This window comes from Lytechinus variegatus, chromosome 13, assembly GCF_018143015.1.
Source record: "Lytechinus variegatus isolate NC3 chromosome 13, Lvar_3.0, whole genome shotgun sequence".
Taxonomy (NCBI): Eukaryota; Metazoa; Echinodermata; class Echinoidea; order Temnopleuroida; family Toxopneustidae; genus Lytechinus; species Lytechinus variegatus.
The window spans coordinates 2,228,635-2,243,426 of record NC_054752.1 but is presented as its reverse complement, the minus strand read 5'-3'; positions in this window follow the sequence as shown (position 1 = coordinate 2,243,426).

The window sequence follows — 14,792 nt, the reverse complement described above, 5'->3', positions numbered from 1 at the left end:
GGTATTATCACTCAGGCAAAAACCAATTATATCCTAAGCTTGTTATTAACGCCATAACCTTCCCTCTATCATTGTGTTTTGGATACCATAATTTAACGATAGAATAAACAATATTGCCTGACAGAGGTGATTTCAGTGATCAATGTTGAGCGATACTCCATTCCTCACAAGCCGCAATATTCTGATATTTGTAAAATTCTGGCGCTTTCTCCCCCCCCCCCCATATATATTATCACAGGTGGCCGTAAAGGACTTACAACTATTGTAACTTTGCCATTATGGCAACTACATGTACCATGGTAACAGGGCTCAGCAGCCAATCATAATCAAGGTTACCATGGTAGTTGCCAATAACTTGCCATAATATGAAACAGATCCCAGGTCTCTTGAAGCGAATGACCATACAAATATCAACAAATCTTTCCACTTGAGTGAGCACCACCCATTTTTGAAGAGTTCATGAAAAATGATTTGCACAAAACTTGGAAATCATATGGATAAATGTAGACATGAACCACCAGTGCATGGATTTTAGCTAAGAAGACTGATATGATGTTATCTTTTCCTTTTTACCTTGACTCCTTGGGCAAAACTACCATGACTACCACTGCCCCCCCCCACACGAAGACCTTGGCGATGATATCTGCTTTACCAATATGTAGCAGTGATTTGCATGAAATAATAGCCTTGATTTTTCTTATATGTGGAAAGCATGAAAGGAATACTAATGTATGAATTAACCCCTTTGACAGAACTTAAGGGGAAGTTCACCCTGACACAAAGTTTATTGTAAAAATAACAGAAAAATACTCATCAAATATTGCTGAGGGTTGAGAAAAATACATCAAGTAGAATTGTTTTATTTGATTTTTTATGTTATATGCAAGCAGCTTTCCTACATATGATATGGTGAAAAAAAGATTACATGTCATTTTTCAGAAAATTCAATATGGTTTTCACTGTACCTTCAGTATAACAATAGACAAGCTATTTTACACCCGTTCTTAAAATCGGAAACAAATCATACTTCAGCAGATGAGACCAAAAGCCTAAAATAAATGAGAAAAAAATTATCCCCTGAAGTTTTTTTAATTGGGGGGATTTTTTAAAACTTAATATGCACTGAACAGCAGGAAGAACTTCTTTTAAAGGGGTGGTCCAGGCTGAAAATATTTATATCTTAATACACAGAGTAGAATTCACTGAGCAAAACGCTGAAAATTTCATCAAAATCGGATAACAAATAATAAAGTTATTGAAGTTTAAAGTTTAGCAATATTTTGTGAAAACAGTCGTCATGAATATTCATAAGACGAGCTGATGATGTCACATCTCCACTTTCTGTTTTCTTATATTATTACATAAAATCATATTTTTTTCATTATTTCATACTTGTGAAAATAATATGTCTCCCTTATGATGAAATAAGTTGCAGCAATAAATATCTAATATACTAAATCAGTTGTCAATCCAGTTTTTCTAGTTCTTGGAGGAACAAATTTGAATGAACCTGGTTTCATATAATAAAAATCAAAAGAACAAGTGGAGATGTGACATCATCAGCCCACCTAATGAATATTCATTTCGACTTTTTTTACAAAATAATACTAAACTTTGGAATTCAATAAATTTGCTATCACATGTCTGATTTTGATGAAATCAACGGCATTTTGCTCAGTGAATTCTACTCTATTTATTAAGCTATAAATACTTTCAGCCTGGACCACCCCTTTAATTACTGCTACAAAAATGAAATTCCTGAATATTCTTAATTGTATATTTGCTAAGGATTGTATGACCGTACTAGATCCATGGTATGACCAATTATAGGCCTATGCTCACCACTATAACCCTGACAGCTCATGCTTGTACAATGGACTATGACAACAAAAAAAGAAGTACATGTACTACACACTCCTGTGCAAACATATCATTCCTTATAGGTGTTTTTACACACTCCTAATCACAAACACACAAACTTGTTCAGACCTACAAATTAAAATATATCCAATATTTTATTCTTTGCATCCATGTTGTCGTAACCACTCAAAGGCGTGTGATAAAAAAAGAGCTGAAAGGCTGACAGTCAAAGAGCTCTGATATTTCTCTACAGAAGAAAGTTAAAATAAGCTGAAATTTAGCTGAAAATCAAAACAATAAATGGTAAATGACTGCATATGGAAGTATCAAAATGAGTGCATCACAAAAAGTGAAAAGTTAGTCACTTCAGGATAGAGGGGACTAATTTAAATCACATTCTCCTTTGGATTGTGGGTGATTATGAACTATTCATTACACATAGTCAGAAATGTAAAAAAAAGTATTCAACAAAATAAAATAAGAATTACTGGTTATTTTCTGGCTAACTTCTGCACATTGCACGCACAGGGGGTAGGCCCACTAGTAAATTTGGTAAAGTTGTGTGTTTATAATAGAGTAATCCACATGAAAGTTAGATAACATAGTACTGTATATGCTTTTACACTGGCAAAATACTGGGTAAATTTTGTAGTTGGGTGGGTATAAAAGCACCTAATGTGGACCTTGACCAGAACATATCTGCTATATTTAGAATTCCCCCTTTTGATAAACAATGGATATACTGTGGAACGATGTGTATTTTTAGATTATACAATGGGCCATGATTATATACCATGTATTCTCTCCTTTTTTCCTCATAATCTCCTCTCTCTCTTCTTTTGTTCCTTCCGAACACCCCCCCCCCTCTCTCTCTCTTTTCCTCTTTCTTTTCTCTCTCTTCTTGATATCTATTTTGATCTTTACCCCCTCCCCTTCTCTTTCTCTAAAGCAGAGAAAATCTAATGATCAGAGGCTAACACATTTGGTTTACAATACATCATAAAAGGTCAAATGTTTTGGAAGAAAATTATTTCTGGTTGTTTCAATTTAGTAATAGAAAGAAAATTAGTGTGTTTTAATCCTATTGTATTGTAGGACTAGGCTTTTTTCAATGACAACCCTCCTGATTCAAGTAGGCAAAGTCTACTAAAAATAAAGGATACTTAATTGAATTTAATATGAAAATATCTATTCTAGACATGACATTTTTTGCACAAACCACTCAATTAAAAGCTTCCAACATCTCCGCACACCCCAGAGGAAACACCTCCACAATTATGTGTGGTTAAAATTCTACATCGAGGTATTGGCAGTGCAATGTTCTGTGGTTATTTTCAAGAACAGCTTTTGATTCTAAAAATTAAGATTTTATAAATCAATATTGATCATCCTTTAGTTGATGTGGGTGTTAACTCATTATATCCCCACGTATATCTCCAAATTATTCATCATTATTATTTTGTATCAGTTAAGTATTATGACTACATTGTTTATATTATGGATTAATTTATTGTATCATGATATAACACATTTTATATGAATTGTATTATTCTGAATGCAGAAATAAAAATAAAATATATAATCATGATCTTGTTAAGTTAAAAATGTCAAATAACATTGAAATTCCTTTCTGTTGTTGGTCTTTAACATAACAAATCATCATAATTATGTTCATGATTGTCATATAAAAATACGTCATAAAAAGCCATGGTTATTATTATTCATTCTAGGAGCATTAATTAGCAGTTGTTATGGTGACTGCCATACACCATTTCATTAATTTTCATCATGATAGACCTTCAAGTTCATGTTCAAAACGGCATATTATAATGATAATAAAGAGGGTAGATTGTCTAACTCTTTGCATGCTGAATTAATTTTGGGGGATAATAATGACAATTGTTTCCATGTTATTTTCTTTAATTCAAGATTTCCATATTACACCATTGATACTTATTTTTATTATAAATGGTATGCAAGAACTATTGCCTTTTATGAGCTTATCTAATTTCAAGGTAGGGGAGAAAACTAATTACCGGTATTACCATACTTATTACCGATATTACCATTGTTGTACAAAAAGATTGCAACATCACCAATGTGATGCACAGCAGCCAGGAGTGGATCAAAGAATTTCCCAAGGGGGCATTTGACAAGCAAAAAAAAGAGAAGTTTTCATTTGTTGAAGGATCTTAAAGGAGGCACTGAACAGATGAGCCCCAATTGGTGGGGAGGCAAGATGACCTAAACTAAAGATGGCTTCTTTTCCCTTAATATATTAATACAGTTATTTATGTTTCACTGAGATGTCTCTAATATAGTATTTTGCCATCGTCATCATTAGTCATCATCACCACCATTGTTCTTATTACCACCACTATCATCATCATCATCATCATCATCATCACCATCATCATCATCATCACCATCATCATCATCATCATCACCATCATCATCATCCTCATCATCATCATTACCATCATGATCATTACCATCATCATCATCAACATTATCCTCATCATATTCATCAGAAAGATTTTCAAGCTATTATTTGTATCATGATGAATATGCTGATGAATAAGCTGTACTGCCAAACATATGCAGAATTACCAACATCATAGGAATTTAGGATGAACTAATGCATTTTAACGATTAAGCCAACAACAAAGTCACTGTATATCAAGCCTAGTCTTGAGGACTCCATGATGATGTCTTTAAAAAAAATGACATATACTTCTTCATCATGGATGATGAGAAGTATATGATGATGAAGAAGTATATGTCATTTTTTTTCAGACATCATCATGGAGTAAATTTGAATTGAATTGAATTGAGTCCTCAAGACTATATCAAGCCCGCGGGATATCAAGAGGCGAGGGATTGTTCCATACTGTGAATGTGTGATACTTACAATTTTTAGTTGCCCACCTGTTGCGGTGGAAAGATGCAGACAATCAAACGAGGTGGTTTCTGAAGAATATTATATTCGTATAGCACACCTCACGATTTCTTTCGACATCTTCGTTTTCATTGCACGTTCAGGCAATACGTTTTCCCTTATTCTTCTGCCATGCCACTGGATTTTAGCTACGACGAGCTCGAGCCGTCATTAAAATGTTGCAACCGTTCCAGCTGGTTTCGCTGCGAACCACTGTGCACACTGGCGATCCACAGAATGCAGGGAGATGGAAAAGATCCCTGATCAGAACAAGATGAATTTTATCCTCCTCATCATTTCAATCGTCATGCAACGGATCAAGACCTATTCTGCGATACAATAGCAAGAGTATTGATGGCAAATCCATTTGAAAACGGTTCACTTTCACGCTTTTGTCCGCAAACGAAATACGGTGACACCTATTTAATGATTTTCTCGTAACATAATGGATGTGCCGAAGCGTATACGGATCGTCTGCGCTGAATGCATGCAAAAGGTCGTACAATATCATCACCTCGATCGCGGCGACACACACATCCATGACAACAAGTCGAACATGGGAGGAAAATATTTCGCTGCATTCAGTTCGTACAAGGCTCTTGTATGAGAGCAGGGTAGATAAACGGAGGCAGCGAAGGACAGTACGACGAGGTTTCCGTTTGATCAGAAGCGATCGTCGCCAATGTTGAACAAAGGGGAAGAATAAAATATATGAATATAAACAGCAAAAAAAATAGAAAAAAAAACACGTTGAAATATGACAGGCCTGCCAAAAACAAGGTAGGCCTGTCACTGTCGACACATCTCCTTAAAAAATTATATTCCATCCAAAACAAAAACAGTTTCATCTGGCATAAAAGCATTATATATAAGAGTAAGAAAGAAAAAAAAACTTTTATATATATATATATATATATATATATATATATATATGTATTTATTGGTATAAAATCAATCTGTCATAATTGTCATTCATAACTCTTATACAAAATTATATGTACATTCAGAAAAAAAATATCTAAGTTTGATATAATATACATTTTACCTGTCAAGAATTGCTGTGTTGGGGATTTTAGCACTCGATCGTAAAATCCATAATTCGGATGGTGCGCAATCAAATTATTCAACGAATTATTTGGGGCAGCGAACTACCTGGCTATTCCTAAATCTCATAAGAAGGAGTACAAGTTACAAACTGAATCAGTGTGTTCTGGGGCAGAATCCAACATTCGGTTGTCGAAGTCGCTATGGAGTAGACCTAATTACATGCAGGTAATAAAGAAAAATGTCGTTCGCTTTATTCACTGTTAAAAGGAAGAGGTTTTTTTTAACAGAAAGCAATAAGACAGTCTATCGTCATATTCATCTAAATATTGAATGCAACATATGACTTTTCAACATAGTTTATGCTCATGGCAAAACTTGTTTTTAATAATAATAATGATGTTATAAAATATTGCTTCTAAGCTTGGTGATGCAGGTATAGATGCGACATTTTTTAAAGATTAAAATGGAGAGAAAAGGAAAGGGATGTGTGTAATATAGGCCTATTATTTTTCAAATGTGTTGTGAAAATCTAAAACAAACTTTGATTTTTGTTATTTAAATGTCAAAATTTTTGCTCGCTCGCAACTTCTTAATAACTTTACGCGCCATGCCATATCAGGTTCCCTAAAAAATTGTGGCTCATTACGCCACTGATACAACCACTTCAAAGAAACAAACAAAAAACAACTTTGAGCGGCCGATCAGGAAAAATATGGTTGAAAAAATATCGCCCCCCCCCCTTATTAGCGGGAGCTGGATCCGCCCCTGTATATAAAATAAGAAATTACATTTTTAAGTTTCGCTTAATTTCACAAAACAGTAATATGCACATCTTGGTCGGTATGCAAATGAGGGAACTGATGACATCACTCACTATTTCTTTTGTATTTTATTATATGAAATATGAAATATTCTAATTTTCTCATTTTCCTATGAAACGAAATTTTATTCTTCCCTGCACATCTGGTATTACCATTTTTATAACATCTTATGGTTCTGTTAAGTTGATCCTTAATCAAAATGGTAAAAAATGAAATATTGTACGATTCAAACAATAAAAACAAAAGAAATAGTGAGTGATGGACATCATCGACTCTCTCATTTGCATGTCACCAAGTTGTGAATAGAACTGTTGTTTTTTTAAATAAGCGAAACTTCAAATTGTCATAACTTTCTTACTTTACATCCGATTTCGATGAAATTTTTAGCACTATGCTTGTTTGATTTTCCCCTCCTTGATTCAAATCAATATCTGAGGTGGACTTGACCTTTAACGAGTGCACGCGCGGCCCGCGTCCAAAACTTTATTGCATGTTGTTTACATTCAGAAGAAAGGCACAAGAACATTTTTTAGTTGCTCATATTCCTATCGTTTATATTTGATCTAATTTGAATAGAGATTGTTTCTTATAGTAGAGTGGATAAACTCCAAAAATCACAATTGTACAAATTTAGACTAAAGCATGAAACGTTCACATGTATTAGGAAATGCCGTAAGGTTTATTTTACGGCAACGGATTAATTTATCAAAAATAACATATATTCTCATGTAAATGGTAAATAAACATGATACAGATGACCAAAATGATAATTTTCAGGCTCCCAATTGAATACATATAAAATTTAGAAATATTCAAGATCACCAAGACAGTTCCAATTGGTCCGTTGCCATGGCAACGGCCGAAAATGGCATTATAAATTTACCTCCCATCTTTAGAATAAATATTACGGCACAATACTTGTGAAAGTTTCATGCTTTAGTCATAATTTTCACAATTGTTCGGCTTATCCGCTCTACATGGTTTTCTAAATAAAAAAAAATAAACCAATCAACATGGGGGATGGGGGTAAACAATAACAAACATGCATGTCTAATGTAATTTGAAATCAGTATGCGATAGAATAATAAATGAGCTTTTTATACATTCTTTTGAAGACGCATGTTTGTGTATTGTAGGATCGACCTTAACTGATTAAACCTAAATAAGTCATTCCTTTTGCAAAAGACAATGGAATTTTTAAATATTTTTTTTTACGGGGGAAAATATATTTTAGGGGTCTCAATTTGTATTTTACTACCAGTTCGGTAAATTGGCTATGTCTTTGCAAGTCGCGCTATGTGATTTTTGGTACAAAAGAAATTAAACGTTTTTGGATGGGATGGTCAATTTTTAGTATTTCTTCAAAGATAATACATTTTTTCTATGGACTATAAACATTGATGAACCGAACAAACCCGAACGGTTGTTTTTAAAGTTCAAAAGTAATTACACTCTAAAAAAAATATTGGGTAAAATGTTTACCACGAGGGTAATATGTCCAACCAATTCGGGGCAGTAATTTACCTAATGTGGGAAGCATAGTAAGGTTAAAAAATAAGCAGCAATTACGTCAGAATGGGCAAAATTTTCCTCACACTAGATAAATGAAAATGCCCGAAAGAAATGCCAAATGTTAGATGGACACATAATTACCCTAATGGAGCACTTTTACCCATTTTTTTCGTGTGTACACCCATATTTTATCTTTTTTGATTATTTTGCCATTTGTTTTTTTTTCCTTGTAAACAAAGTATCGCAATTAGATTCTAGTATGAACTCCATCATGTCTAATGGATTTAACAAGTGGATAAGATCAGAGAGGATCTTTCATTGACACTTCTTTGTAATCATGGACAGGACGTGATCCTAATTAGTGTTTGACAATTTGGAGCTAATTCTAGGATTATTTGAATGAGTTCTAATCATGCTAATCTCCTTTTTGTCACCTTGCAAAATACATGTACAGATAGAGTGGGGCAAGTGTGCTTCAATAGACTTGTCAACTGAATCTTAATAAAGAATAAAGAGGCTTTAATAAGAGGAAATCATAACTTGTAAACATTTTTTCGGCATTACTCCTATATATGTGTTTAAGATATGCTCGATCTGTAATTGATTTATTTATTTATTTTATTCGTCAAGAATATCACAGGAGATTACAATGAAATTGAGGAATACCTTGGCAGGATAGCCCATGAAAGCCGAAAGGCTTATTTCCAAAGGGGTCCACCTATAGTTAGTATAAAATATTAATGTATATATGATAACAAAAAATATAAACTACGACAAGTACTTGAATATGGTATCAAAAAAATACATACATATATATCCATCAGTCAAATAATTTGCAAACATCTGAAGCAAACAATAATCTTGAAAATTGCTGCCCGGAAAGCAGTAGATGGCAGATTCAATTTTTTTCTGACTTATGATTTTCATTAAAGATCGAGCATGCGATCTTAAACACATAGGAGTAATGCCAAATATTTGTTAACAACTTAATCTTCTTAAAAAAAAACTCTGTAGTATGCTATGACAATGTTCTTCTCTTTGTATTTGGTGTTCGGGACATCCAAAGTTATCAATTTAAAGCTGATATTATCTTCATTCACATATTAAGAAGGGATAATATAACTATATAAAAAAAACTGGCGACACTTTATGGATTTTCCCATGCCTTTTTCAAATTTTCGGGGCCTTGTGCTGACTTGACGAGTTAATCTATATTATTATTATTTTTTATGGAATTGCCCTACAAAATGTTCTGTAAAATTAATAAATGGTCTTACCGCCTATATGGTCAAGGGATTGGAAGAAACTTCAAAAATTCAAAATGCAAATTTCATTATGAAGATTTACTTAAAAAACACACCAAAATTTATAATAATTTACAATCGTTCTAACATGCAGACGAAACAAAAACAGTACAATGGTATTATTAAGTTGCCCCGCCACCTCACTTATTTTAATTGATTTTAATATCATTCCATTTCAACCATAACATTTTTGCATTAAGAACAAAAAAAGTAAAACTTAATGATGTCATAATGAGATCCATCTACAGTCTCTCCAAGCGGTAGCGGAGCGAAGTTGAAGGGGGGGGGCACAGGAAAAAAGACACATTTCCTTTTGAATATTGCACTATGTTAAAACAAAGAAAAATATGACTTATCTATAGTGGCGTAAAGAGGTACAAATTTTGAGGGGCTAGATATGTCGTATCAAGTAACATTTGCGAGCGAGCAAGGATTTCGACATGTTTATAACAAAACTCCAATTAAGTGATAGATTTTGACTTTATATGAAAAAAGTAATGTGTCATATTTCATAATTCTCACTTTTCTTCGCTTTCCTGTTCTCTCCTTTTTTGTGTGTGTTCTTGGTCATGATTTTTTTTTGGGGGGGGAGGGATAAGATAAGGCACAGAAAAGGTTCGCGAGGGGCACTTTCCTTGGGTAAAAAGGGGCAATAATACGAGAAAGGGCACCTATAAGGCAAAGGGGCACTGCTAACAGCATTAAACGGATCCTTCTCATGTATGAAAGGGGCACACAACACGTTCGGGAGGGGCATTTTTCTTATATGAAAGGGCACTGATTGAAGAAGGGCACTCACAAAAAGGCAAGGTGCACTTGCTCACGCATTAAACCGGCCCTTCTCTGGTGAAAGGGGCACAGAACACGTTCGTGACGGGACATTTTGTGTTAGAAATTTGCACTGCTACGAGAAATGGCACTTGCCAACACATAAAACGGGTCCTTTTCAGGTGAACAAGTCACATAACACGTTCGATAGGGGCATTTAGGGGGTAAAAAATTGGCACTTATATACGAGAGAGGGCACTTTGTAACGCCTAAAACGGATATTCTCAAAATTAATGAAAGGGACTGCAGTATATGTTTGCGCCTGTACTGTGTGCGCCTCACTGGCGACTGACTGGAATACTCCCCAGGGAGTGGAGGATGTGCACACATTGTGTGCAGGAATGACTGATTGAATCCGATGACCGGGGTAATAATATATCTGTAAAGCGCTTAGACACGTCGTTCCGATGTATTAAGCGCTATATAAAAGCGGATTATTATTATTTTTATGAAGGGGTAATTTTTCTTGAGGAAAATGGGCACTTTTCAGTACAGTTGCCGGGCACTGTGCACCCGCTCCCGGTTCACCGCCCCAAATGTGCAATTACAGCATTTTATTGAGATTTATTATATTCATTTCTGTTGGTGGTATATAGACCGTCGAGTCACCTACTTATCTTGGTTTATGGTTCTATCTGTAACTATCAATTGCATTATGTAATCTATTAGAATTTTAATTGCGTGGATTATTACATATTTATTTGGACGAAATTTCTTCGTAACTACATTATTCGTCATGTTTTTGGTTTTCAGTTAGATACACAGGACGATACTGTAATCCCCCACCCCCCCCAAAAAAAAGTTAGATAAACATGGGCCCGTTGCAGAAAGAGTTGCGTTTAAACGCAAGTCAAAAATCAATTGCAAGTCCAAAATGCGCGCTTTTGATTGGTTGAATATCAAGTTTCGCATGATTTTTAGAGTTTGATTGCAACTCTTTCTGCAACGGGCCCCTGATCTTGTTATCCCATTTTAACATGTTTAATTAAAGTCAATAAAAAAGAAACACACGTTTATAATTCACATTTTCCAGCGCACTTTGGGGATAGCAAGATGTATCGTCATCGAGTAATACGCAGTAAAAAATTATGTTTATTATTTTGTTTATATACAAAGCTTTTTACTATATGAACCTCATACACTCTTTAAAAAGTTGGGCAACATACTGTCTACATAACAATTGGTTAAAAGCTGTATCCAATTCCCAGGATCCAATTCTTATTAGATTTAAACCAATAACGCGTGCTTTGGGTGAACACAGGATTGGTTGAAAACTATCCAGAATTTGATATTTTTTAATTGTTGTGTTGACAGTATGTTGCCCAACATTTTAAGAGTGTAGAGGAGTTGTTTAATTGTTTAAACAGCCCTGCCTGATTTATTGAGCATATTTATTGATTTATTTTGTTTTTAGTTTAAAAAACCTGTTCAAACAGTTTGCCCAAACACTGATAGGTACCATGTACTAAATGGAGTTGAAACAAGTTCTAAACAGCTTTTACTGTGTCAATGAGAGTGATATAAACAAGGTAAAATATGTACAGATTTTATTTTTATTTATATTTTTAAATTTATCTTTCATTTATTTCTTTTAGAGAGGGAGGGAGAGAGAAAGAGAGAGGGAGGGGGGGGTTTGTACAGAAATCAGATTTTTTGCAGCATCATGAATTAATTTGATTGTGAAAAAAAAATACTCTTTCAATTTCAAGTTTTGAAAATAAATCCAGACCGGCTGTAAATAGGGATCAGCCGATTTTTTTTAAATTTTTATCTCAAGGATTACCTTTCAAATCTCATACGATTTAAGTTCACATCTTTAAGCTTTGCATTTGATTCTAGAATGTTTGAATAAAAGTATAATACTCGACTGGTCACTATATATTTTGAATCCTTGGAATTTAGAGAGCACAATAAGAAAATATACGGTAGATTAGACGTTATTAAGGATGAGAGTGTACATGAATGAATGAGGCAGGGAAATGCAATAATATGGAAGAATAATCGCCTTGATCGAAAAACGAAATCAGTTACTTTCATCTGCTTCTTCTGGGAAAGAAAAACATGACGCCGCGTGTTTAAAACTATAATCACTGGCGGATCCAGATCTCAAGGGGGGGGCAAGGGCCAGTTGTGCGCCCCCCCCCCCTTTGAGAGGCACAATAAAAATTTGTATTGTAAATATGCCGTTAGAACAGAAGTGCCCCCTCCCTTTCGAAAGTGAAGACCTTTCTTTTTGGTTGTCAAATTTTTCCTCGGGAAAATGTAACCCCTCTCCTGCGAAAAATCCTGGATCCGCCCTGACTATAATGTTTGTCATATTCCTGAGTTTTTAAAAACTTGTCATAGTCTTGTATAGAAGGTATTAAAGTGGAGCAGAGAAAAGGCAACGCTTGTATTTTAATCACTGTGATATTATTTTTGAGATAGAAAGAAAAACATCCGAATGACACATTTCTAGGTTTCTTTTGAAATGGCATTTAGGATATTACTTATTTACTCAAAACATTTCTTCCTTTCCCTTTCTCCCTTCTCCCATTATGGCTTCAGTAGTATACACAACTGAAAGTATACGTCACTGTCTCATGGTTCTAAGATTTGTTGTTAACTTTGTACAAATTAATGTAGAGGACTTATTATGCTATAGCAGGGGCTGATCCAGGATTTTCCAAGGGGGGGGGGGCACATAAAATAAACAAGTAGCCCCCCCCCCACCTGGATCCGGCAACGTGGCTCAGCAGTCAACCAAAATCTCTAGGTTCCATGGAAGACTACAGTAACAATAATGGTATATTTACCATATATATTCGTAAATGTTTGTGAAATTGACCCCGAGCTCCCTTGAGAAATGGCGTCTCAGCCAGTAATGCTTTCACATTATCTCTATGTGCTTTCACATCAATGACGGGCCTCCGACCGGGGGCGGTATTCTACAAGGTGATTGTTATCAACTAGCGACCCTCATGCTGAGTCACGTTTCTCTCTGAGCTCAACGATTTTTTTCTCAAGATCTTGAAGAGAATCACTACAGCAAAGCTTTGCCTATATCCTATATCTGAAAGGATTTTTAATCTGTTTCACTACACGGACAACATTAAGAGATTGGACAGAACTAACATTCAATCACAGTCGCATGTTATTTGAATCTTAAATACAAAAACTTTACATGCATTTAAAGACAGAGTACAATCTTATAGACCGAAATAGATAATAACTAAAGCGACAACAATGACAATCATATATTTTTTATTTTTCTGTTTCTGTTTATGGTATCTCCTGTACGAACTCGGCAGGACGCTTTTTTTCTGATTAAAAGCCTAGCTGGTATATAACCAATTACCTCTAGTAAACATTTTACGTCTAGGTTACGTCTGTAGAACATATAAAGAGAAATTGTGAATTCAAACTAGTCAAGGTAAAAGAGGAGAAATACATTTTTATTATTAATCAATTCGTTTCTTGGTGACATAGTGATCCGGGTTCAGTGGGTCGTGTGGTCCAGTGGTTAGAGCATTGGACTCATAATCGCAAGGTTGTGAGTTCGAATCCCAACTCTGCCATTGTCTCCACTTTGATAAAAAGGCCCAAGATAGAGTGATATCTGTCGTCTATTACGTCAGCCACTATGACTGATTAACCTAGACGTTAAATGTTTCCATGGTAATTGGTTATATACCAGCTTGACGTTTACTGGTCAGCAAATAATGCTGTCCTGCCGAGTTCCTACGGGAGTTACCCTAAACAGAAACAGAAACAGGGTTGTCACCGCATCAAGAACGAATGAAAAAGAAAAAAAAGAAACAGCGTGCCATGTATCTACACAAATTGTAAATTAAACTTTCCTTAATTCACTGGTTAGAAAGTAATGGAAAATTACATTTATTGACTTTGATAAATCATATATATATATTTATCCATCTCTTGCAATCCATTTATTGTATTGTTTGGTGTAAAAATCTTCGTTGCAGAGTGCAGCATTCTTAAAGCAGTGATTTGAGAGCGTAAGTTTGTGATCCAACAGAATTTCGTAATTTCGCCATCAGTTTTCTCTTGAGCATGATGAGGTTGGTGACGATTTTGCAGTCGATGATAATAAATCTAACTGCGATGACTATGATAATTCACCAATGAAGAAAAAAAAAAGAACTTCGCACGAGATTCGAAGCCCCCTCCCACTGCTATAGGGTCTAAGTATTACCCCCTCCCAACATCACCCTCTTTCTCCTTTCATATCTTTTTGTGTGTCGTCTGGTTTGCTTATCCCCCCTCTCTCCCCTTCTCTCTCTCAATTTCTTTCGCTCTCTCTCTCTCTGTTTGCTCTTCCCTCCTTCTTGCTCGCTTTCTCTTTCCCTCATTTCTATTTCCCCTCTTTTACTGTGCTTCCTCCTCGCGAAAGATGGCGCTATTCACTCTTAAAATATTTGACACATCAAGTCGTGTAAACTTAAAAATCATGAACTTCTTCTTCTGTCTAGTCTACTTCCT